A 26,611-nucleotide genomic window follows, 5' to 3' on the forward strand; every position below is an offset into this window, starting at 1 on the left:
TCTTCATCAGTAGGTCCTGCAGGAATAATATAAAATTGTATTACAGTAATGTTTTTTCTTCCACATTGATACTTTTTGCTTTTAATGACATTACCTAGTTTAATACTTGGTACCATTTGGCTCTGTAAAGTTATCAGGTATTTATGTCCAGCCAATTCATACTAGGAGTTACTCAGTTTCTAAGTAGTGCAATATTTCTACAGCTCTTTCAACAAAGCTGTAACTTTGTATCTCCACAACCAACTTCTGCTAAGTGTGGGGTACTCTGTTCTGCGGAGAATCCCCTGTACTGTGAGTGCATTTCCTTGTACTCAGCTGTGATGTGTTCCTAAGAGACTGAGTCTGCTTGGTGTAGAGGTTCAGCGTGGTTTGGTTTCAAACTCTGGATTTGGGCAGCTGTGCCATGTGTCATCTGTGACAGCCTGGAACTAGTGGTGCCTCGCTGTAGTTAGCAGTGTCCCACGAGGTTCAGTGTTGTTTAACTTGTTCATCAGTGACTTGGATGATGGGGCAGATGTCTCCTCAGCAGGTTCACTGGGGGCACAAAGCTGGGAGGAGGGGCCAATACCCCAGAGTGCTGTGCAGCCCTTCAGAAGGACCTCGACAGGGTGGAGAGATGGGCAGGGAAGCAATGCCTGAAATTCATCAGAGAAAGGCAGGGTCCTGCACCTGGGGAGGAACAACCCTCTGCACCAGTAAGGGTAGGGGCTGACCTGTAAAGCAGCTCTGTGGAGAAGGACCTGTGGGTCCTGGTGCACAACCATCTGTCCATGAGCCAGCAGCGTGCCCTGGTGGCCAGGAAGGCCAGTGGGATCCTGGGGGGCATTAGGAGGAGCATTGCCAGCAGGGGGGTGATCCTGCCCCTCTGCTCAGCCCTGGTGAGGCACATCTGGAGTGCTGTGTGCAGTTCTGGGCTCCTCAGGACAGGATGGACATGGAGCTCCTGGAGCAGGTCCAGTGGAGGGCAACAAAGATGAGTGAGGGACAGGAGCCTCTTAGGAGGAAAGGCTGAGAGAGTTGGACGTGTTCAGCCGTGAGGAGAGACAATTGAGAGGGGACCTAAACAACGTCTATCAGTATCTGCAGGGAGGTGTCAAAAGGACGGAGCCAAGCTCTGCTTGGTGGTGCCAGGCAGTAGGACAAGAAGCAATGGGCAGAAAATGATGCACAGGAAGTTCCACCTGAACATGAGGAAGAACTTCTTTCCTGTGCGAGTGACCAACACTGAAATAGGTTGCTCAGAGAGATTTGGAGTCTCCCTCATGGGAGATATTGAAGAACCATCTGGACACAATCCTTTTGGATCAGATGTCCCTACCAGTGGTCCCTTCCAACCTTACCCATTCTGTGATTAATTTACTTGATAACACATTCCAGTAGGATGTCATGAGTGTCCTAAAAATGATGGGCGATCTAGCTTATAGTCCACTGCTCAGTGTCTGAGTGGCCAGCTGGTTACTTTGTGTGGAGAGCTTTAGTGGGTCTTTGTGGAATGAGTAGTAATTGGAAATTTTAATTGCTCTGCTGTTGCTTTGATGCAAAATTCAAGAGAATAAACTGAAGAAAGTCACTTTGGTCTTGTGCATTTTGCTTTTGATTTTCTGAATAAATTTAAGTTTACTGTAAATTTATCAAAGTTAGGAAACTCAAACCAAAAGCATTACTAAAGTCATTCCCCTAGCAATCCAGGTAAAATACCACTCATAAATTTTTTGAGTGCTCCTTCTGTAGTTTCTTTCTTCCTTTTTATGGCTGTTACCTACACTGTATTGTTTATGGTTTTCAGGTTATTATCCCACCTGACATCTGCATATGCTGAGACCTTATCCTGTGTCAGATCTATACTTTCACATCATACATGTATATGCACACTGCATTCACAAAATACATTAATCACAAGATACTTCTCAGTGTTAGGAGTGTACTGTAGATAAACATATGTTTAGAAGCTTTAGATTCCTTGGATTTGAAGGACATTGGGCTTGCTAATGTAGGCATAGGCTCTGTGTTGGGCTTATGCTGCCTTTTTTTTTTTTTTTTGATACTTTCGATATAAAGATTAAAAAGTAAAGTCGCAAAATTAGTCAGAAGGAATGAGTGAGACCTAGTGACTAGAAATGGAGATATTGATGAGAATTTGTCCAAGTGTGTTGTGGTTTGAAAAACCTCTTTCTTTCATGTTAACATCAAAAACACTGCTCAGATGTAGATAATTCAGTATTCTTGAGACATTAATTGAAAGATCAAGTGCCATAAGGCAGCAGTGCAAACTTCCTTAATTTATTCTCATAACTGAGTATTATCCCTGACCAGTAAAAGTAATTTACTGTAAATCACTGTGATTCTTATGCTTCCTGGTAACACCATATCACATTGTCAGCTTGAAACACTGCCTGCTCATTTTTGCTTGCAAACTGCAATGCTGCTTTTCTGTACCTATACATACAAAGATTTCAGTATCTCTTGGTATACATGCACACTGTATGCCTTCTTTGCAAATGTATCTTGACAAATGTATTTTTCAACACATTTGGAAAATGGAATGTGAATGGATTTTGCTGGTGGGACTTTATAAGTACATACATTTGTTTTCAAATAGAAGTAAATTTTGAATTCTTCTAGATTCCACTAGTTTTCTGAATGGAGATTCCATATTAGAAGTAAATAGTACACTTCTGTTGTATAGGTACTGAAATTTTGATATATAAATATAATGTACATAGATCCCAACTGCAAACACCAGGAAATAGTTGTCCTGATTTTCAGATTCCCTGCCTTCTGTCAGTATAAGTCTAGCATGCACTCAGTCAAAAGTATTTGTAAGTATATTTTATATTCCAGGTGTCGTAGACCTGGAACCTCATCAGAATTGTGCCTGATACTTATCTGTAATTTCAGGGAAGCATAACCTTTTCCATTATTAAAGACCAAAGGGCCAAATTGATACATTGAGATCCTGCTAATGAGCACAGAGGACAGAAAACCATCTTTGCAAGCTGGGACTTGCACTAATGCAGTTTAATAAAATGCTGAGTGCTGCTGCAGTTTTGGATGAGATGGGTCATGATCAGCCTTGGGAGAATTGAATGTAGGATGGATTTTCGTCTGTTCTGTTGTAAAATAAAACTTAAGCCAGCATGGACAGTTTTTCCCCTCACTGCTGGGCAGTGATGTAGCTGTGAAGAGTATCTACCTCTTCCTGTAGCTGATTCAGCTCAGCTGGCCAGCAGTAACATGCTGGGTCATGCCAGTTCAGTTGTTTCTGGTCCATACCTTCCTTCAGCGATGCATGAAAGTGCTCTGAAAACATAAATATCTAGAAGGGGCATATTTCATCTGCAGAAGCAATGTAGTGAGTTGTCTACAAATTTCTCTGAGGTAGTGCACAGCTGCAGTATTTCATTTTGTTAATATTGAATTCTACACCATGGGCAATTTCAGAAGTTATCCTGCTTTAGTTACTTGTGAGCTTTTTCCAGTACCACTGGTGGGTTAATCTGTGAAGTTGGATCTAAACAGGAAATGGTTAAGGTATATATGTGATAATGAGTGAAAAAGAGAAACCAAGTTTGAGTGTAGCTAGGATATTTATTTTCTGAGAAGACAGTGTTCTGCTTGACTAGAATGCTTGCTTTATTTATAGAAAAAACCTCCCATGTCCTTAGCTCACAGGACAGCTCTGGGTCTGCTTGTTGCGTGGCAGAAAAAGTACTTTATGGAATGCGACTGCAAAACATTCATGGCATTTCTTGGCAATTAAGAGATCCTGAGCATTAAGGGAAAGTAGTTCTTGTTTTGTCTAGTTCTAGTAATGTTCATGTTTTGGGTAGACTTTCCAGAAAGATAGGTTTCTGTTGGGATCATTTGATTGTAATAGTGAAACTAACCCTATGATGTGAATAGCTACAATGTGCTGACTTGTGTAGGGACCACCGAGCTGTTTGGTACCAGTCAGCCCCTTTGTCCACCATGATTCTTTGAATTTGAGCTCCTCCGCTTTTAATTTTATGTGCCTTTTTCTTGTGAAACCAGGAGACTGTCACTTCCAGTATGGTGTAAGCTTTTGAGCAAACAAAGTGTTTAAATTATAAACTCAGAATCCTGAAAACATTTTTCAGGAGAATATATCAGTGTTGATGTGAGCTGTTGTAGATGTGGTTATCACTGAGCACCTTTTGCTCTGGCAGCTAAGAGCAAGTATGTGTGAGAAGATGTGGCCTAGCACCTAGTGACTTGTCTGGATGGAATTGCCACAAAAAGGCAGTTCCAGTGCTGGCTGAGGACATAGAGACAAAGTGGGTGGAGGTTTGGCCTTTCTGGGGATCTTCTGTGTGGCTCCTCAGCAGGCTGATGTAATTACATGGTAGACAAGTGGCCATGTAGGACCATCCATTTAGAAATGATTTTTGAGTGCAAGCACAGGCATTTGGTGTATCAGGCATGTTTGTTGCTGTGCACAGTGTAGTTCATCTGCTTGCTGCTGGTGTTCAGGAGTGTATATTTTGGATTAAGAATCTGAAAGTCTCAGTTGCTAATTCAGTTCTGCAAGCCCTCAGTGCCTTGTCTGAGACAGGTCACACTTATCTCAATATGCAAATATCTAAAATGAGAAGAACATCTGTTAACATTATAGGAGGTTGTGTAGATGATTTAATGGTTGTAGCAGTCTGAATTAGGTAAAGTGCTGTGATAATGCCACTAAGATGGCTCTAAGCCACCAGTATGATGCTGCTGTGAAAGGGTCTAATGTGCTTCTGCGATGCATTAGACATGATATTTTTGGAGAGAGAGAGAGAGAAATGCTAATAGCATTTTGTAAAGCCTTCCTGAGACTTCATTTGTAATACTGTGTCCGATGAGCCTCCTTTGCAGTGAAGAGAAAGATGGAATTAGATTGGAGCAGGTGCAAAGACGGTTTAATAACGTGCACAGGAGATTTACTCTGGAATGACAGTAGAAAGTTAAGTTATGAGATGAGTCTTTGGATTTGAAGTATTGAGGTCTCCAAGGGGTCTGAAGGGAGACTATAAATGTTTGTTTTGATTATATTTATTTGGCACTAACAACATGCTTCAGTCTTTCCAGTGGTTTCTAGTGGATAAGAGAATGATGCTTTTTCTGCTCTTCTTCCAAACCCTTTAATAACCCTTTAATAACAATGTATTTTACTTGTACCCTGTTCTAGCCCCCACCTTCTAACATCCATCATGGAACCAATTACTATATTTGGGGTCAGGAATGAATGGGTCCCCTCAGGAAAGAGAACATTAAGTAGATATTTTTATTCCTTTTTTGTTGTGCTAAATATGGTCCACTTATCGTGATCATTTAGAAGTTGCTACTTATCAATTACTAAAAACATGCAGCTATTGCAAAGACATAGAAAATAGCAAGTTGTAAAGCTTTAGTATAATTGTAGCCTCTCCTGTAGCTGTTTTGCCTTTTGTAGGGTATTGAGAAGCATTTTGTGGGGTTTAGGACACGTGCAGCAGGTACTCAATGGAAACTGCAGAACTGACCGTTCATGTCGTTACCTGCGGTTGCACGTTCATCCCGAAAGGACCAGCCCGTGTCTCTGACCTGTGCTGAGGCTCAGGGAACTGCTGGCTTGGTGGTCCAGAGGAGGGGTAGCATCCTTTCTGCAGAGAAGTTTCTCACTCAATGGTCACCTCCTGTAGCCCAGAAGATCTGTTCTCAGTAAGTGATGTCTTGCAGCTCAGTTATCCTTCTGTCTTTGCATATTTGGCATTTCTGTGAGAAAGTAGACTCGCAGGGAAATCAGCATATCATCAATGACCTCAGATTCAGGGGGGGAACTACAAAAGCAAGATGAGATGTGAAATGCTTTCAAAAGCTCTAAATTTGGTATTGAATTAAGTAACCAGAATGTGGGCAGGAAGCAAAGAATGATAAAAAGAAGTGTTTCCATTAGGTTGTCTTGTTTTTTTTCAGAAAGCTGCAGCCTGAGAGAAGCATAGTGTTTATAACATATTCATGGCATAGCTGCTTCCTGGTAAGTGTGCAACAGGAGGAAGTGTTTTTCTTAAATTAGTAAGTGAAAAAGTGGCTGATAAAGGATGGGCTACAGCTTTCTAGATTTTATTCTGGACAGGATTTAAAGAGAAAGTTTCTTTTCAATGTCTAATGGGAGGGCCAGATAAAAAAGTAGGATATGGCTTCCTGGTCTTGATAGGCTCAGGCCACCACCATTCAGTTGGCTGTGAAAAGGCTCTATGCTTTATGTGACTATTGTCATTAAAGAAAAAAATCTTAGGGAATGGCTATAATGTAAGCCTGGATATTTGTAACATACCTTGTTAGGCAGTGGTGCACTCTCAAGGAAGAGAAATAGTAAAATAGGATATTGTTCCTCCTTCTACTAGTAACTTGCCATGTGGTTTTACACATATTTCAAAAGGAGACAAATAAATGTGAGTAGATCATTAATGTTATAATTGAGGCCAGTTGAATGCCACTTTTATTTTTTACCATAAAAAAGCAGTAGCTCCCATTCAGGATGAATTCTCTTTCAAAAATGAACTGTACTACTTGACTGACTAAATGTAATAGCAAATCTTTCAAAAATTCTGGCCATAACATTTATGTTAAACTGTCAAAATGGATCTGACTTATAGTTTACTTTGAGATCAAACACAAAAAAATTTGCTAGGGATTATGTTTTAATTGAAGGGACTTATACTGTGGTAAATTTCTTTCCTGTTCAACATATTACAGATCATCTATCTGGGTGGTAGAATGCACTGAAACCTTTCATGGACAGCAGTGTGACAGCAACTGCACTGTTTATATCTAAACATCTCTATTACTTTCTAGCAATGCCCTTCACAATGAATTCCTGTAATTAGTGGTTCCTGAAAGTATCAACACCTCCTCTCTCCTGCAGCTCTCTGAAGTGTGAAACTCAAGGATCAGAGAAATGTTAGCTATATTGGCTTTAGGCTGTATAACGTATAATCCCAGATGACTTGTTTGCTGGAATGTTCCAGGACTTACATGTGTGACCAAGTTAACTTGCACCAGCCAGACTGTAACAGCGATAGTGATGATGCTAAAATCCGCTTGGTTCTAGAGAGGGAGATGTTCTGAGGTGAGCTGGGATTCTTTTGGATGAAGATCGTTAAGCAAAAAACCTTTTTATTGCCAAACTCTCCCCACCAGACCCTTTCATGGAAGATTTAAACTAATTGATTGTATGATTCTGTCACCATTGCACTGGTAAATTTTCCATGTCAGGAAACCATTAGATGGTAAGAATCATTATTTTCCTTCTTCTTGCAAGCTTTGGGAAGACACAGGTACTTTTGATTGTGACGAGGTGAGGAAAGGGGTGATTCTTGTCTTCATACTTGTGTTTTTTGGGGGGAAAATGATGGACCTTCTTTTGTAAATTATTCTCTCCACCTTTCTGGCAAGGACATATGTGTGGGTGAACTAAGTGTATTTTTCATATTGCTGGTGATGGAAACTAGAATATAAACATCGTGGTACAAGGGATGCCAAGAACTTGTGAGGAGGGAAAAAAAATAGAGTAGTATGGGTTCCTAAAATAAAAGGAGGCAAATACAGTTGTTCTATGGCTTTTTATTAGTGATTTTTTTGTATTTTTAGGGGCTTCATGTGTGTATGTGTTAATTTTTCTGTTCTTTATTTTGTTCAGAATCAATCTACTACCAATAGCTGTGTTATTAATTTCCTGTTATCCTAGCTAGCAAAGCCATTTGAATATACTGATGAATACTGATTAATAGGATACTCGGAGTGCCAACTTTGGAGTAATGCCTCAGATCACAAGTGATAATTGGCTTCTGTATGAGTTGTAGTCATTGCATTAGTTAGGTTTTGAAGCCCAGTTCCCAGAGCATGATTCATATTAACTGTCCTCCTTTCTCCATGGGAAGTGACAGTGGTGAATTTCCTGCATCAGGCAATACTGGAGGTGGGAGTCAGGATAGCTAAATCTTTTTTCTGCCCTCAACACCAGCAGGAAATATAAGAAGTGGAAGAACAAGCAGTCGTATGAATTTAATATATTCATTGGACTGTTTGAGACCTCTTCAGAAGAAATAAGAATAAATACCATCATACATTATCCTAACACATACCTTTCAATGTTGAGTGCTTATCAGCAAGATCCAAATATTTTGAACGTTTTTATTTTCCTGATGCATTAAGGTAATTAGATACCACTTTCAGCATTAAAGTGTACTTAAAGTGTGGCTCAACAGAGGAATGGGTGATTTATTTGTAAATACTGTGTTCATTAATGATACTGCATTTGTACTTAATTTTTCTATGTTGGACACACAAAAAGGTTGTTGGAAGGTTATGTTATTGTAGTGTACCTAAATCTTTTTAATAATTTCCTATTCAAATATAAAAAAGTAACTATTCTGTGGGGTTTTTTATTCAGTTAAATCAGGGAAATACATTTTCTCTTTAGATTCAATATTAGAAGATTCAAGATGTAATAGAAATTTCTCTTCAGCAGAAAACTTCTAGCACTGAATTATTCATCTGTACTCATTTAGTAAAGTATTCTCTTATTAAATGGCCACAGTAGCAATAATGCAGTAGTAGCATAGGAGGGATCTGTCCATAATGCAGGAGTGCAGCACAGGCTGGTATCTACCCCCCTGGGAGCAGCTCCATGGAAAGGGACATGGATGTTCTGGTGAAGAGTGAGTTCCATGAGAGAACAGTGTGCTGCTGTGGCCAGGAAAGGCAGCAGGTTGCTGGGCTGCATCAGCAAGGGGATCACCAGCAGAGAGAAGTTAAAAGTCATTGTCCCACTCTAGCCAGTGCTTTCCTGGCCACACCTGGAGTGCTGTGTTCACTTTTGGTCCCTGCTGTGCAAAAATGTGTGGACAGGCTGGAGAGGGTGCAGAGAAGAGGCACCAAGATGACCAAAGGACTGGGAGCTGCCATGTGAGGAGAGGCTGAGAGAACGGAGTTTGTCCAGCCTTGTGCAGAGAAGGGTGAGTCCAGGCTGCAAAGATGGTGGAGACTTCCTTTTAACAAGGAGTTCCTGAAAAAGATGAAGGGTGTTGGTTAAAAGCTACTCTTGGTGAGATGCTGATTGAACACAAGATCCCCAGGGAAGGTGTAGATTCCTCAGCATTGGACACTTCTAAGATTTGTCTGGACAGAGTGCTGGGCCATCTTACTAGACTGTGCTTTTTGCCATGGAAGGTTGGATCAGATGATTCAAGAGGTCACTTCTAACCTGGTATTCTATGATTTTATAAAATCACCTTAAATTCAGCCTAAGCACTCTTAACCCACCCACACACCAAAGGCAGGGAGGTTTGAGACAGAATAGGAAGATGACTTTGGTTAGCTCATAATTTCTGGCAAAAATAGATGAAGGTATGCTACAATCTACTTTGTTCTGTAGAATAAAGATAAGAACACTTATCCTTGGTAAATAGTGCCAAGAAAATCCTGTTTTTAATTAAAACCCTTTCACCCTCCCCCACAGTACTTAAGATATTTTACTGAATCAAGGGCTGTTTTCTCTTTGGAAAAAATGGTTTTAAAAAGTATAAGTAACTTGCTGTTAACTGAGATGTAGATTGAGTTCATGTTGAGACTTAGATTCCAAGTAACTTTATTTTGGTTCATTATAGAAGGATTTTGGTTTTAAATTTAAAAGAATGGATGCTGACAGAAGTAGCTGCAGTCCCCAAAGCCTTCATACAGTTGTCTTGACCCTAAATATATGGGTGTCTGTAGTGAGGTATTTAAATAACTAAAATTCTATTTCTGCACTGCTGGTTTGGCTTTTCTTCTGCCCCAGTTGTTCTGGGATCTTGAAATGAAGCGTTCCTGCTCATTAGCCCTTGTACAGATCTCTTTAACACCCATCATTAGAAGTGAGCTCTGCACAAAGCGTAGCAGCCATGGCTGTGGCGTGCTAATCACAAAGACTGCGTAGGAACCAGGAGAACTCACGGAGTTAGTTGTTGGGAAGAAATTTGGAAACTGCCAGCGCAAGAGGGGCACCCAGGAAGTGAGTGGGGGAGTAAAGAAATGGGAAAAACACTGGAAGGTGAAAAGCGATATGGAAAAACTAACAGATCTGTGAAGGGTGCAGAAAGCCAGAGAGGGAAAGGAATGGTGGTACAGGAGAGCTGGAAGCTATTGGGACTCTGCAGCGTGGAGCAATATGTCGGATAATGACATTGTGGAGAATGAGGTGCTCATGAAGAGAGGCAGGGAGGCAGGACTGGGATCCCAAATAGGAAACTGAGCCTAAAGACAAGAGTGGATGGGGGCAGTAGCACATGTCCACAGGATTGACAATAATAAGGCTTGGATGAGAAGTGGCCAAGTTTTGAATATACCTGTATTGAGCAAGATAGAGCTTCTCCTTTTCCATGGTGACTGTCTTACAAAAACCAAGCTCAGAAAGCTGCCTTGAGTAAAGAGCTACAAAGAGCAAGTCCTGCAAAGCTGGGAAGGTGCAGAATGAAGATTGTCTAAAATATGTTAACTGAGCTGCCCTGGATATTTACATTATGATATAGTTTTAAATTCTATGATCTCAGAATTGTATGGTCTTTCCAAGTGGAACAGATGTGTATGAAGACTGCAACAAAGAAGGACAGGTCTCTGGAAAAGTGCTTTTATTTGTTGTAGAAACCCTAAGACAGGTAGTGAATGGGGCAGCTGACAAGTGAGGGGAGACGTGTCACCTTAACTAGGAAACTAGGTAAATACAGCTTCTCCAGGACATTAGTTAAGGTGTTATAGAAAGCTAAATACTCTGAAAAATGAGTTTTAGGAACATGGTTGAACACTAAAGTTTGTAATGCTTTTGATTCTAAGTTTTCTTGTCTCTGGGATCGTAGGACACCCCTGGCAGGGGTCTGTTGTTACCTGACAGCACCAAAGAGGATCTCTGTCTGAGAATGGGCATTTCTTCCTCAGGGTGCTGTTCTGGAACAGCACAGGATAACCTGGAGCAGTGAGGGTGTAGAGTTTTGCTGTGACCATATGGAATGCAGCCACTGGGGAGATTTTCACTACTCTCTTCTAGCTACTGTATTCACTGAATGAGGTTGGGCCCCTGTGGAAAAGAAATTGTGCATTATCACCCAATACAAAGTCAGTCAAACTAGATTTGAACAAGGGTGCCCAATTAACTGCAAATCCTTGGGGAAAAAAACCAAACAAACTAAAAAAAACCAACCTTCGGAAGAGCTTACCTTAAAAATGTGTTAGTTTCCATGTCATTGGATATCTATCTTATATTAGGATTTTATTTAGGCTGTTGATGTTTGTATATAGCTTGTTGACTTCTGTTTCTTTAAATGGAATGCTTTCCGTACATTTATTCTGGGGAAATGTGCAAAAAACCTAGGAAAATCTAGGAAGGATGGTTACAGTCAGTTTTTTAATTTCCGTTGACTTCTGGTAAAATCTTCTTTGAAAAATTGTACCTTGCTTAATTTTCCAATTATATATTTACTTGCATAATGGAGAAGATGAAAAATTATTTTCTTTTGATCTGATGTAATTGGAGCTGTATTTTAGGGGAACTAATTCAATCTTATCTGATTATATCCTGACCATGGTCAAACGTAAGGCTGCAATTGCTATTTAAGGAGACTGGTTACAGAGGTTGTGCCATATCAAATACATTGCTTTTCTACTCTGTTACTGTTAAATGGGCTGCTCTAAATTAGATGGTCTAATTCTGGAAAATTTGAATACGTGCAGGTGGACTTTTGTGTCAGCAAAGCCACACTTATTTAATTGGAGCTCCATATGTCTGCAAAAATTGGTTCCATATGGTTGAATGGCACATTTTTAAAATGTTTCTTTAATTCATACTATTTCCAGGAGAAAGAATAACTGTATTTTTTGAGCTCTTTAACTGAGTGACAGTGCACCTGTACACGAACCTTCTTTCAATTTTTAAAGCAGTAATTGAATATGTAGGACTTGCTTTTCATATATTAACAGCTTTAAGGTAACTTAAATATGTGGCTAACAAAGGCTTAACTGTGCACTCTCTGTTCGTACTCCTAAAAACAAGTGATGAAATATACCTAAATCATGCAACCCCACCATCTATTAGGTTGAATTTACTTGAGTTTTCTTACAGAAAACTCTTTCATTTAGGGTCATGGTAAATCTAAATCTATATGTATGCTGGTCAAATAAAACCCAGTTTTTTTACATGGGGAAAACAGCTTTGAGTTTGTTTCTGGTTAATTGTATTGTTGGGAAATAATCCTATGAGAAAAGCTGGAGATAAGAGTTTTTAAATTGGGGGCATAGAAGTTGATATAATCAAGAGATGAAGTTATGAGGAGTAATGTAAATTATTTATTTATTTATTTTAATTTTTTTTTATTGTGCACAGATACCTAAGGATAAAACTGGCCTGAAGGGAAAATCTGGGGGAAACTGGGGACCTTGACTCTTCTTGCACCTGAGTAAGTGAATATTTAGTGGAAATCAGCTTTACAAAAGGCTAAAACTGAAATATTTTTCAGCATCTCCATGCCTAATTTTGGTTGTAACTTTAGACAGTACTTTGGCTTTTGAATTGTCAAAGACCAGAAGCAGTAGGGCTGCCTACAGGGGAGGGAATGCAGTACAGAGCCTTCAGTGCTTTGTGGTATATTTTCTGTTTATTGCTACCCTGGGAGTCTCCATAGAATGAAACATAGCTTATAAGCAGGGTTTCTTGGTATTTTGATGTTTTGCCTTTTCAGTTATTTATCTTCAGACTAATGTCTGAGTTTCTTAAAGCTTAACTTGATCTTGCTGGTTTGTAATCGTAGTAAGGCACTGAGACTCAGCAGAACTGAAGGTCAGGCCAGGTTAAATATGAGGTCATCAGATGGTGAAGCCTGAGAAGATGACCTCGTGGAAGGTTGTCTTGGAAAGGATCAATGTTCATTTCATAAGGGATTTTTTTTGAGACAAAAACTACTGTCTTGGTTGGGGTTTGCTTTCACGAAAACAGGACAGGGACAGTGTTTCTTCAACAGCTTGGAAGGGGCATGTGGTACACATCCCTTAGCATCTGGAGGCCCCCAGTCTCAACCCCAGCCTACACAGTTTTCTGAAAGGCCGGAGGAGTATTTTCCATTTATCCACATACCTTTCTTTCCTGACAACCCAAGCATTATTCTGGTTGCAAAAAATTATTTTACGTGTCAAAAAGGTACATTGATGTGTTAGTTATTATTTAATGTATTTATTTAGTCATACATATTAATACATGAAATGTCTGTAATATTAATGAGCAGATAAATTTTTTATAGCATGAGACTTCTTTCTACTGGTAACATATTTTTAAAAATGGGCATGTTAATTGAGTTTTCGGAAACAATTGCTAGAGCTGAAGCCTTTCTTCCTGATGGCATTTCTCATGCTAAAAGAATTATCTTTGGTTTTAGAAAGCTTTACTAAGCTGAATATCCTTACTGCTATCTACATTAAATTTTGAAAACAATACTTACCAGCTGAAAGTCCCTCAATTTAATCTGGTTACCAGTGCTGTTTTATTCCAAATCTCTGCTGTGGTTTATTCATATTCTTGTACTTAATGCATGGACTTTTAAATTGATATCCATCACATCACTGCATAAAAAAAGTGCATTTAATTTTGCTAGATTATTCACTGTGTTAATCCCTGCAGTAGAGTAGTAGACAAAAATATCTCTCATTGCTTTCAGTGTTAAAGAGAATTAAATATGTAACCTAAAAATCTGCCAGGCTTTGTGAGCTATACACACATAAGAATTTTAATTCATTAAGAAATACATCATGGTAGCATTTAGCATTATAATTCATTGATTTGTAAGTTAGGTACTGAATTACAAATAGTGCCTGAGACTGTATTATAAGGGACTGGTTGCTATCCTGTCCATTTGCAGTTCTCATTGAAGTTCTGGTTCCTTGTCTTGCAGTTGCTGTGTATGGTTTTAGGAATTAGGTCTCTAGACCAGCAAACAGGTGTAAGGTTTATTAAAGAATAGAGGTCCAGTGTTCTTAAATGATAGTGGCATGTTTTGAAATCACAGTTGGCTCAAGAGCTCTGTTTTAAATCCATGAGGGACCTTTGAGAGAGGTTTTAGCCTTGTTTCTTTTAACTTCTATACTAACATGAAGCAAATGTTTTCATTTATTTCCTGTGTTATCAGTCCTACTCTGCATATTTTAGTCTATTGCTTTTGACAGTGATGAAAGCCAGCTATTTCCCAACCTTTTGTATTTTGGGTGCTACATAAACTCAGCTGTTCATTTTGGGAATATTTTCTTCTCCTAATTTTTTCCTGTTTCCTCATTTGAAAGGCAGTACTAGAAATTCCAGATACAATTGCAATCTTCTCGGATTTGTAATTCAGATTTTGTGCCTGTGTACATGAGACAGGAGCTTGCCTATACAAAAGAAAGGCAGTCCCTCTCCTGGACTGGAGAACCTGTAGTATAATGACAAAGATACTGTGTCAGTGTTATGTTACTTTGTACTTGAAAATTGTCCTTAATTGTTGTCTAATAAGGTAGAAGTCAAGAACTAGTGAACTAAGAAATGGGGATAATCCAATTCAATTGTGTAGCGCGTTCCTTCATGAATATAGGATTGATCCCTAGGTGTTTTACCCAGTTTATTATTTGCCAGTTACTGTAGTTACTACATCACCTACAGATTTTCTCATTCAGACTTGAAATTGAGTGCCTTGGGGCAAGATATTCTCTGTTAAGCATGAAAATGAACTGGCCTTGGTTTTGAGAGCATCCTGTGTGTAGCAGTTCTTGTGCCTGCTGTTCTGGAAAGATCAACGGGTGTTGTGCAAATCTACATCTGGGCGTGAAGCAAGATAAATGTATCTGTGATGTAACCCTGGTTCTGCTGCGGGTTGTTCTTTTCCAGGAATTGGTGGGTATTAGGCCGTGCCAATTTAGAGGCTGAGGTGAAGCCAACTGGTGCTGTAGCCTGTTGATACCGTAGGATGAAGCTCTTCAACTTCTTTCAGCAGTTAAATTCACAGAGATTGCTATTATTTTTGTAATTCAGAGTGTATGGTTTCTGACAGCTTTTAAAGATGTCATATGCTCTGCTGTTTATAGTGTAGAAGTCTCTGGGGATTTAAAACTCTTGCTCTACAGTATCTCTCTCACAGAGATCAATTAAGTTTATAATTAAAGTTTTATCAACCTAGCATCTATTGAAATCCTAAAAACATTGATGTTTGTTGAGATAAATATAGGAGGTTTTCTAATCTCATGAGAAAATTTCTGTTGAGGATTGTTGGAGATTTTTTATATTTTTGAGTGTTTCTTTGTTGTTCACAAAGTGGTGTTTGAATAATGGAAAGCTTCAGTAGCTGAAAATTTTAATGAAAAGGAGCCAAACAAATTTATTTGAACAATTTTATTAACTAAAATAGCTTGTTCTCAGCTAACAAACTGTACTTGTAATCCTTCTCCATTCTTTTTGTCTTTGAAAGACTGCTTATTTTGATCAGACCTAAAATGTTGATGACAATTACATCTCTTTGTTTCACCTGAAGCCTTTCTTTGGTGTTTGGAAAGTTGTATATCACTACATTTGAAAGGTACCAAAGTCCTGTGGTTGGCCTCAGCATTAAAATATATAGACACTTTTGCTTTATGAGGCTGTAAACCAGATAATTCATCACTACTGACAACCTGGAAGTAGATGTGGGCTTTTAAAGAACAATACATTATACTACAAATTCCTTGGGAGGGGGAGTGTTTGTTTTTAGGAATTCCTGGAGAGTGGAAGCCTATTAGGATGGTATTGTACGTGTAATAAATCATGTACTTGGCCTAGGTTGGGGTTTTTTTTTCTTTTACTTTTAAGGTCTAAGACCATTTAAACATTCTGTCATAATCATAAGAATAAGTAGTATCCTCTCTGCAAACAAGGAAGAGAAGGGGAAGCTTTTTTTTTTTACCTTTGCAGTGCAATATTCTCAGTATCTATATAAATAAATGATAGTGTGTGGCATGATTCACATGAATAGCAATGCAGCTGTATTGCTGCTGGCTGCCCAAATAACAAGAAATGAGAGGGAAAGAGGAGGTGACAGGGGGGATATGAATCGGAGAGGAGCATTGTGGTATGAATAAATTGACACTGTGGTTTTACTGGGGGGGGGACACTCATTACAGGAGGCTTCATCTGTTTACTGCTTTCCCATATTCAGAAAGCATCTTTAGTGATCCTTTTTGCAAACAGCTCATGCAGTAACTGGCAAAACAGAAGCAATTAGTGGTGTAATCTCAAAGGGAATCTCAAGCTTCACTTTAAGTGCAATGATTAAATCCACTAGAATGATAACCATTGCTGCCAAGAGCTCCTGTAATTGGTCACTAATGTATTTTGTTGTAGCAGTCGATAACTGCTGCATTTCATGCTCATAATTAGTAATGCGTACACGTTTGGTCAGTAAAATTGAAAATTCTGATAACCAAGGGTGGAGGGGGTGGAAGGAGCACAGAGCTGGAGAACTGAAATACTGCTCTGTTGATAGTACCTAACTGGAACTGTGTGCTTCAACAAAACAAGTGTCCTACTGTGCTGGAATACAAATGGGCTGTCTGTGGCAGGATATAGCAAAGACATTTGGCAGAGAGGGATTTGAAAGCTTCTGGCATAATGTAATTGAATTGGCCATTTCTTTAAAGATACAGCAAATTGTTTGCTGCAGCATTCATCATCATAAGGAAGGTCAGACAGCTTGCCAAACATATGATATTCATAATAAAAAGTAAAACGGTGATGCCTATATTTAAACACAAATCCTGTTATCATGTTTGTAAAAGCTGGAGAAATGAATGGGAATATTTTTGGTGGTGCTGAGCATTAGTAATCTAAGTAAGACTGTAACTCAAGAAGGGGACAGCTTATAAGCAGAGGAAAGATCCACAGGGAAATTCAGCTACTGAGCAACATATGATCCCCCTGATTTGAAAGGGTAGTAGGTGTTTTGGCAGGATTATTGCTGACTCTCTTCTGATCACTTAAGGGAAGATAAGCTTGTATGATCCTATTTTTTGCCTTTTAAGAAAACAAAGGGAAAAATAAGTCTTTAAAAAGAGACAAAATTTGAACAAAGCGTTGCTGGGGGTTTTTTCTTAGTCAGTCATGCTGCAACAAAATAAGATGATGCAACAACCTGTAGATTGTCTGAAATGTTTTATGAAATGCTCTGTATTGGTACGCTGGGAAACCCCTCTCGAGTCACATCCAGAGCCCTGAAGGTAAATTGCCTGGTGTCAGGGGCTTTGGGCCGTGCCGTGCTGCCTCTGCAAATGCGTAGCTGTTAGCTCTCAGGTTCAAACACATTCAGGAGACTGGCATTTTGATTTCTTGCACCACTGCACCACTGATAGGGTTGGAAATGGGAATCAAAATAATTAGATTGGATATATAGATCCCAGCAAAGCAGCCAAGAAAGCGGCTGGGCTGCTCTGAATTCTAAAATGTGCCAGTGCTGTTTTTATGAGAGCTTGAGGACGGAAGGAGTAAACTCGAGTGCAGATGCTCACCATTTATATTCAAAGCACGTAATAAAATAATTGAATGTATGCTTCCTCCTATTAAAGCCTGTTAAAATCAGTAATAAAGTACATTACTGTTGTATTAAAAAGGGAGCACAAATTTTCAGGTAATATATCTTAGTTGTATGCATAGTGTACAGATAAGCAGGCTGCAAAGTGTTTTTTTACGTTATCCAAGGCATTCATCCTTCTGCCACAGGACTGTTCTCATCAGTTCATTTTCTGTTACTTGTCCAGCAGTATCTTTGCAGTATTCCCTCTGGCAGTTTTTTACAGGCCAACAGTTGTTCCCCTCCAAAAAGTCTTTCCTTCTAGTTCAATATTTTTATGTAAAAAAACCCTACAAAAACAAACTACCAAAAAAACCCCACTTTCCATGTACTCCTTCTTGAGTTTCCATAGCTGTTAGAAAATGTCATCCTTTTTCTATGCACATTCTTCCTTTAGATATTTGTAAAAAATTACCCCGCTATCTTTGCCCACTTTACCATTTCTCACCTGTAAAAAAAAACTTCTTTCCTCAAATGTCAGTTCTTCACTTTTTTGCTTTTGAGACACCCACCTTCATTTAATCAGGAAACTCAGGAGTCCATGTTCTCCTAAATCTGTAGAGAATATATATTTTTTTCTGCTAGTGTGATTCCTGATGCTTTTCTTTTTAAAAATTCTACTCTCTAGATTGACTGCCTATATTACCTCCTACATCATTTATGTCTCAGTGTACTCCCTCCCTTCCTTCCCTACTTTTCTTATTATTGATCTGAATTCTTTTCATACCAAACGTGTTATATCTTGCATTTGTCCAAGCCATACCTTGCTTTCCATTTGTATTCCTATTTTTGCTTTTCATTGCATTAAATCCCAAGACCTTGTGTCTGCAACTTCACATCTACCAAGTCAATGTTAAGCATCCATCCAAAACAGCCTCTTGGTTTGTGTGCACGCCTGCCATGGGGAGGGCAGTGGCTGCAGCATCTCCTCTCCTTTGGAGCCAGATGCACAGGGCCGTGTCTCTGGTAATGCTGTGTGATAACACTACTTTAGCAGAAGCCTGTTCTGAATGCTGTCCCTAAAATACCGACTGAATCTGTAAGCAAATACAGCAGTTGTTGGCTCCAGTTGTAGTCACTGGAAAAATCTGTGTTGAGGTATGTTTCTGAACTAAATATCAGCATTTTTTTCCTGTTTCCCTGCTTTGGATCTCCAGGAGCTCTCAGGTGTCAATTTTCTTATTTTCTTATTGTGCTCTCATTCAGTTCATTATTTCATGTTACCCTACTCAGTTGTAAAGATAGTGGTGAGGAATAGCAAAGTGATGTCTTCTTGTTTTAATCTGTGCAAGCCCATAATATCTAAAGCTCCTTCAGAAGTTGTCATTTTTGTATTCTGACGGTGCACTGTGGCCCTACTGTACGGCTTGCATGTAAGTCTCCCATTCAGTGATTTGATGTTTTGACATAAGATTACAAGACTAACAAATAAAAACTATATTTGTTATCTATAGTAGATTTGGTGTGCATATGGAATGGAGGATATTCAGCTGGTATGGGAGTGCGGTGTGGATGAGTGGTACTCGTACCAGGAGCTCTAAGAATTCGGGTTTACTGCAGAGATAGTTTGGTGGTCCTGCAGGAGCCAATTTTTCTAGTAGAAAACAAAATCCAATCTATTTTGTTAAAAGAAGACTGAAATTATGAGTTGGCCATCATCTCATAATAACCATGTGAAGATTTATGATATGAGAAGGCTCTTTTGTTTGGATGTTATATAAATAAAAAAGATGCACTGGAAATATGAAAAAGAAAAATTCAGACAGGAAACAGATTTTGGTTTTCCCCCAGTATTCATAAAGCTGGCAAAACTGTTGAAGTTGAGATGAGGAATTAGCTGAAATTTTTACATTCAACTCAGATGAATTTTTAAAATACAATTTCTTTCAGTGCTTGAACATTGTGTTTAATGCAAGAATTGCATGTTTGAGTTTCGAAGCTTGTGTTTTTGAGGAAACCCGGTAGAGGTAGGAGGTAACTTGTGTCTCTTGTTGAATTCCTGCTTATTAAAGCCTTCAGTTGGGGTTTGGGCTTTCATACATGCTGGTTATTTAGTCAGATGATGGTCACAGGTTTCTGGGGGGCAGTTGCAACACAGTAGTTGCTGTGCAACAAATAGTTCAGTAATGCTCCAAAGGTTAGCTCTTAAAACACACAGCTCGCTTACAAGCCCATTAAGGATTGACCTGTGTTGAGAGTTTATTTAAATGCTTGGCACTGTTCTATTATATAGGGAGTTTGGAAAAGAAATGTTATTTTATTTTTTAATAAATTTTTCCTTGACCTTTATCTACAGCAAAACTGGCTGGCAGTATCACAGCATGTCTAAATGCAGCGTTTTATTTATGGCATTAATTTTATAGAAGAACAAATGGAGTTTGGAGTCAAGAAGAAATGAAAGACTCCTTAGCTTTTTTAGATTAATAACTTGCTGAATGTGAATGAATGCAAATGCCACTGACTTGAGCAAGGAGATCAAATTAAATACCTTGGGCAGGTTACACAATGTCTGTCTAAGGGAACTGCAACACTTGATCCCTCTGTTCTGTGTACTGCAACTGAGACAACAGTATAGCAGTGTATTGCACTGGTAACATTTTCTGCACCTTTTAGGGTGTTAACAGCTGTTAAATATTTCCTGTTCCAATGTATAAATGATCTTCTATGACATGAATTCTAGGTAATGAAAACACCTTGCATATTTCAACACCATAGTATAGCATTGGTTTTATTTAGGAGACCTGCAGATATATTTAATCTTCTATTGTAGATTTATTAAAAGCATATAGTATAAACATCAGGGCATGTCATACAACTGACTTTGATGTGCTGTAACTCAGGACAAACTGGGCTGTTTCTTCCTTGCCCAGAAGACTTTTCTATGCTTGTTGTCATCTTACCCTTGGTTATTGAAACTGAGTTTACCCTCTTCTTCTACAACAATCTTCAGAACTAAGTATGTTCAGTGAATATCTTACCCCTTGAAAATTTTCACTGATAATGTACATTTTATGGGATGATTTCTTTTGCTGTAAAACTAATAACTCAGCATGTTATTTTGTGTTGACTTGGCTTTTGAAGGCCATCTTAAAATATGCAAAAAGGATATTCAAATTACTTTCCTTTTTCTGATCTCTTAGGCTTACACTTAGAAACATGGTGAATGGTCATGCCTTGTGAGATAGTATATAATCAAGGAAATTTTTAGATTCTTTCTAACTGGTAGAGCAGTTTCATTTATACACAGACTTAGCTGTAAAGAGATTCAGATATTTAGTTATTTAAAAAGATAAGTATTGTGGCTGTGTAGAACTGAATTATACCAAAGTATGTGAAAAATATTTTTCTATTTTTGAAACAAGAAAAAAACCACATTGTTTTTATGTGTACTTAGGGGACTATGGTTTGAATCTTGCTTTGTTACAGTAGCAAGTTTTCTAGATTTTTTCAAAGCATTAGCCCTTAAATGAATAATACTCTTCTGCCACCCATGCATTGTTTGGGAAAATTAAGTTTGTTTAGGAAATGATAAGTGACAACACTGATATCTTATCTACTTATCTTGGGAAGTGCTTCCCTTATTTTCCTTTTCTGTGCCCCTCTCCAGGAACAAAAGCAATACAAGAATGCAGATGTTGAAAGGCACAAAAATGTGCTTAAAGTATTTTCCTTCTGTCTTGGAACAATGGTTGCTGACAGCAGAAGGCTTGCTTGCTTGTTAAAATTAGATTTGAATCATCAGTGTAATAGCGGTAGGAAATTGTAGGCTGGAGAGGTGCCAGGCAGCCTATCTATATCTGCCCTTTGGAGAGAGGGGCGCCTGCAGCGACTTGAGCTGGCTCCTCAGCTGAGTGAGCTCGCCCTGTCTGACAAGTACTGCTCTAAGCATCCTTAAATCAAAAGTGTCCTTGGGCAGAAGCATTGAGGTGGGATCCCAAGCACAGGCAAAAGCACGACAGTGCGCGACAGCCATTACAACACAGGCTTCTGAAGAGTTTGTTTCTCCTGGGTTCCTTATGTCACATTTAATTGGGCCCACTTCCATTACCTCCCACCATTTTCCTGCACTAGGATAAAAAAAAAAAATCTGTGTTTCGGGGCTTGTTTTTCTTAGATTTTATGATTGGAAGAAACACTGGGAAGTTTTCAGGAGCTAGTTGTTAGTAAATTACAGGATGGTGCTTGTTCTGAAGCTGCATCAGAGTCAGCATCATTCTGGCTTATTCTGTTTCTCTTCAGTTGTTTTAAGGCAGTCCAGTGCCCAGTTACTTCTTTTATATAGTTATTATCTGCTGGCTTTGCAGTAACCCAATCTATGGAACGCAGTGACCTCTCTATGCACCTTAAAACCATTTACAAAAATGGTTGTAATTCTGCTGATGCAGAATGCAGCTGCCCATTTAAATCTCTTTTTCTTACAGAGGGGATGGTTATGTCTCTGCTGTGTACTGGCTTCTGTTTAATTTCAAGTGCAGTTTTTACACTACTTCCATAAGCAACTTTGTTCTTGATTACTTCAGGGAGTGCTTTGCGTGATACAACAGTAATTGATATCAGCTGAAGTGCTAAATCTACCAGTCCCCTCATTGAAATTAGTGCCAGTTGTGTCTGGGAGAGGACTCTGCTTTTGGAAATCATTTAGTTTGCTCTCATAACAGAGTAAGAATTTTCTGACCTTCTGGTTATGAGGTTATTCCTGTCCACGAGTGGCAAAATAAAATCAAAGTGGTTGTGTATGGATGATCAAGGAGGAATTTTAGTTTAAGTGTTTAATGATATTTAGTGCATTACCATTGTCTTCATCAGTGCTATGAGTGCAATCAAACATATTTTAAAATAAATCTACATAAATAACTGGATTATAATTATAATATAAATGCAGCATTGGTTTATTTTTTTATCATTTGTTTACATTTACTCCATTTAAAACTGTTTTGTGTACATATGTATCCACTTATTTGTATATATCTGGCATTTTTATATATAATGTTCATTTATTTTGTGGAGAAATAAGCAATTCTACAGCTGGGCTGTATTGTTTATAGGTATTATTTAATTATTGGCAAATATTTAGAAGGCACAGAACCACCATAGTTTCCTGAGACTGCTGTAGCAAATTTGATGGTGCACAAGAAAAAAGTGAAAGCAGTGCCTGAGCATCAGTGGCCACCTTGACTTGACCTGCTTGTGTGCCCAGCTTTTAGGTTGCAGTCCCTACTCCTGCACGACTGGGAGAACGGTGCATTACGTGGAAGATTTTGCTGGAAGTTGCTGGTATATTTGTGATTGAAAAAGTGGGTAGGGTTTGATCTACCTGTTTTCCCCTAGGGTCCTCACAGGACAGTAAAGTGATGTAGGCTTCAGGTCACTCAGATGACGGTGGTTTGTGCTTGTTCTTTTTTGTAGTGAGTCAATTATTTACTGTTATATGTGTCCTGTGGTCTTGTATCATATTTGTAGACAGTTATTTGCCAGTTTCTCATGATGGCAACATGAGCCATTCCCTGAAATAGGCCAGATACTTGTGTTACGTAGAACCTTTTTGTAAGTGTTCTTCCTATTTGTCTTGTAGGTGTCTATAAAAGTATGTAAATCTAATCTATAATATTAAGGGGTTTATGGCCTTAGTACTTACATTTCAGTTCCATGCAGTGCATTGGGAGATTGCATGATTGTATAATCATATTGTTAGCTATTATCATCTTTAAGCATATTCCATGTCCCTTGGGTGTCCACCTACCATCTGTTACTTTATCCCATTAGATTTCCACCAGATTTCTCATTTTTTCTCTAGCATACTGTGCAGAAAAAACCCTCCTTATAGTTTCCCTCACTGATCTCCCAGTTTAGTCTTAATTACACAGCTTATCAGATTATGATGACTCTCTTTATTTCTTACCTCCCTGTACTTTCCAGCATGACCAAAAGCATGTACTTCATTTCTGCACGTGGGGATGTATGTGCATGCAGGATCATTATACAGGATTCTTCTAACAGTGCTTTCTTCTTCTACTCACTTTGCATGGAGGGCATAAAGATGCCTAATCCCTCACAACTTCATCAAATGCTCAGCTTCCACTTCCTCCTGTGGGCCATGGGAATCCAACTCTTAGCAGCTGACCTAAGCTAATTCAAAAGCAGCATCCTGCCCTTCTTCCCCTTCCCCCTGAGCTGTGCTCCCATTCCAGGGTACGGTCAGTCCTGCCGTGCTGCTGCCCAGTGCTGAAAGCTTCCAGCCAGCTCGGCTGTCTGTCCCCAAACACATGGCAGACATAGGCTCTTAAAGAAGCTTAGGCTGGGTGTTAATTCTCAGTGCTGAGTCACTGCTGAAATGCTTTACTTTGCTGTACACCTTTGTAAAGCAAACCATGGCCAGGTCAGGTCTGCCTAGGGCAGGCTGTACTTCAGTGTCCCCGGCCGTTGAACCATGAGTGACTCAGCCATTTGCATGGAGAGGCGAGGAAGGTGTCTGAGGAGGATCACCTCTGCAGGTGTCTGCAGCCACCCTGCTCTGCTTGAGCATCACCACTTAAACTAAAACCTGGGAAAATACTCTCCACACACAGAAAGTGTCTTTCTGTTTCCTTTAAAACCTATGAGAAATGTAGTAGCCTCGGAAGATGCATGAGAATTATTTATGAACCTGGCGATAATTCCAAACAACTGAGAGAGCATGTTTACTCTTAACTGGCATTAGCTGACATCCCTGCTTGGGAAACCATTGTTTTATAGGGCTGGAGGGGTTCATCCATTCACTGCTCATTTTTTGTATTGCTGGACAAAAGCTCGCCTGATAAAACAGCATGTTTTCATGGCTAATGAGCTCGATCAGTCCTTGGTTTCTATCCATGTACTACAGGAAATAAACCGTATGGAATATTACTGTGGAATATTTAGGTTCATTAGTAAATACAAAGATTCATGTGTACAAATTGGCTTCACTCTTAATTGATTTAGAATACTTGATTAGACAACACAGCTGAGCCAATGTAACTCCTGCTGCCACTGAGAGAGGTGGTTCAGCCCTCACTTTTGTCTTCCCATCCCTTCTAGCCAGATGGTGCTTGTCTGACTCCTCAATCCAGTGCTGAACTCCTTCCTTCCGGGAAGAGATCAAGCCATTTTGTCTGGTTTGATGGTATGAAACAGTGTAGGGAACTGTGTGCTTCATTTCTGGAAACGATGTTTCAGCAGGAGGGTTGCAGGTCTAGTGAGAAGCCTCCTGTGCCAAGAGGTATGTGAGCTAGATCAGCATGGGTTCATTTCTACTTACAGTTTGGATCAAGAAAATGAGTCGTCTGGTTTTACATATATCTTCTGTGATACATTTTTAGATGTTACCACCTGCACATGATATAATAGTCTTGTAAAAAAAAAAAAAAGGTATTTTTAGCACAGATGGTATGATTGATAGAGCTGTGGTTTTACATACTTTGAATTTTAGTGGAGTGAGGAGACTTTATACTCTAAAACTTAAGCTGTCCTGCATTTCAAAATAAAAGATATTTTAAAAATGCCTTGGTGCATGAATACTTGGCAGAAAAACAAGACTTATTACTTTACTCAGTAAAATCTATGGCCACAGAACAAACATGTTCTTCACCAGCTAATCATGGAGAACAGGGCTATGCTTCAGTAGTTTTGATGACTGATGAGGGCATCACATGTTTTAAGTGCTGGTGCTCTACTTGTGTTTATTCTGACTTTCTGTCTTATAAAGCTGGCCAGAATCATCACTGGTGTACAGCCATCCTGTACATCAGGCTCCTTGCAAAGCCATGTAGTAACCTTGGGAAACAGTTACAGTTTGCAGCATTAGGAATCATGTTTTGAGAACTATTTTTATTTAACAGCCTTAGTGAGCATGTGTGAAATAGTAAATGCAAAGTTTTCAAGGGCAAACCTAATGCTTGTGCTCAAGAGCTGGAGTAGGTACTGGGGCACGAAATGTCTTGGTAGTTGGGTTCAGCTGCTGCTGCTTGCCCACGTGGGAGCAGCAGCAGGTGCTGGGGGGACCCGCTGATGACCCAGGGAGACAAGCAATAGGGAGAGGTCAGAGCAAGACTGCTTTTGTCTGGAAAAAGCAAAGCAGAGGCAGTGTCTTAGGTTTTGGCAGCTCAGGTGTGCTTTTCTCACATTTAGATTTTCTATGGTCTTAATAGGATTTTCATTTGTGTGTCATCTCCTTGGCTGTTCTCCTGTTTTCTGTAGAGAGAGGAAACTTCCTAGGTGTAGTGCTAAAAACACATAGTCTTGACAGCAGTCCTAGTTTTGGTATTCCTGGCCACAGACAGCCTGTGACAAAATTGCTTAAAGCTGACTGAAATGATTACCTTAGGTAACAGGATTGTACTGCTATCTCTTGTGGACCAGCCACTGGAAAGAGATGTCTGAGTTGGATATAATGAATTAAATGTAAATGTGCCTCTGCACCCACAGAGCCAAGCCAGGCACGTACACCAGACCCTGTGTGGGTTGAACTGAGCCTGAGGCTTGGGAACTTGGATGACTTCAGGAAATCACCTTCTGTTTGGGAAGCCTCCATCCAGATGGAGGGAGCCCAGTGCAGCACAACCAGGCAGCCAAGCAGAATCCATTGGAAGTGGCCGAATGGGGACATGTCCCCCGCTTCCTGCACTTCCTTTGGGCCTGGCTGCGTGGTTGGCCCGCCTGTGGGGTCTGGCTAGAGCCTGGCTTTGTGTTGAGAAGAGCCAGGGCTGGGCAGGCAGCGTGCAGAGGGTACTGGGGGACTTCAGCTGAGGGATTCTAGTAGTCTCTGTTGATGTAACTTAAGTGGGATTGGGTTTTTTTCCCAGATTTGAGCATAGCTAAGGCTGAACACATTTTGCTGAGACTGAAATGGCATCTCCCAGGATTTCTTGCTTACCAGTTTCAAAACATTCTTGTGAAATAGGGAGATTCACAAAAAATGACAAGAAATTGGGTTATAATAGAAGACAGAAGTAAACCTAAGTATAGGTGCTATGACT

The 26,611-nt window shown here is 39.5% G+C and overlaps 1 protein-coding gene across 3 annotated transcripts in view; it reads left to right on the plus strand.

The window, feature by feature from the left end:
* TBL1X (transducin beta like 1 X-linked) overlaps window positions 1-26,611 on the plus strand; it is a 190,243-nt gene that overhangs the window by 41,432 nt on the left and 122,200 nt on the right. For 2 of the 3 annotated variants that reach the window (XM_063392813.1, XM_063392815.1), the window contains exon 2: window positions 12,392-12,464. The gene's annotated coding sequence lies outside the window, so the exon portion shown is untranslated. Of the gene's footprint in view, window positions 1-5,952; window positions 6,014-12,391; window positions 12,465-26,611 lie in introns of all 3 variants that reach the window. The other variant, XM_063392814.1, reaches the window with a different exon arrangement.

This window comes from Prinia subflava, chromosome 3 (genome assembly GCF_021018805.1).
Source record: "Prinia subflava isolate CZ2003 ecotype Zambia chromosome 3, Cam_Psub_1.2, whole genome shotgun sequence".
NCBI lineage: Eukaryota > Metazoa > Chordata > Aves > Passeriformes > Cisticolidae > Prinia > Prinia subflava.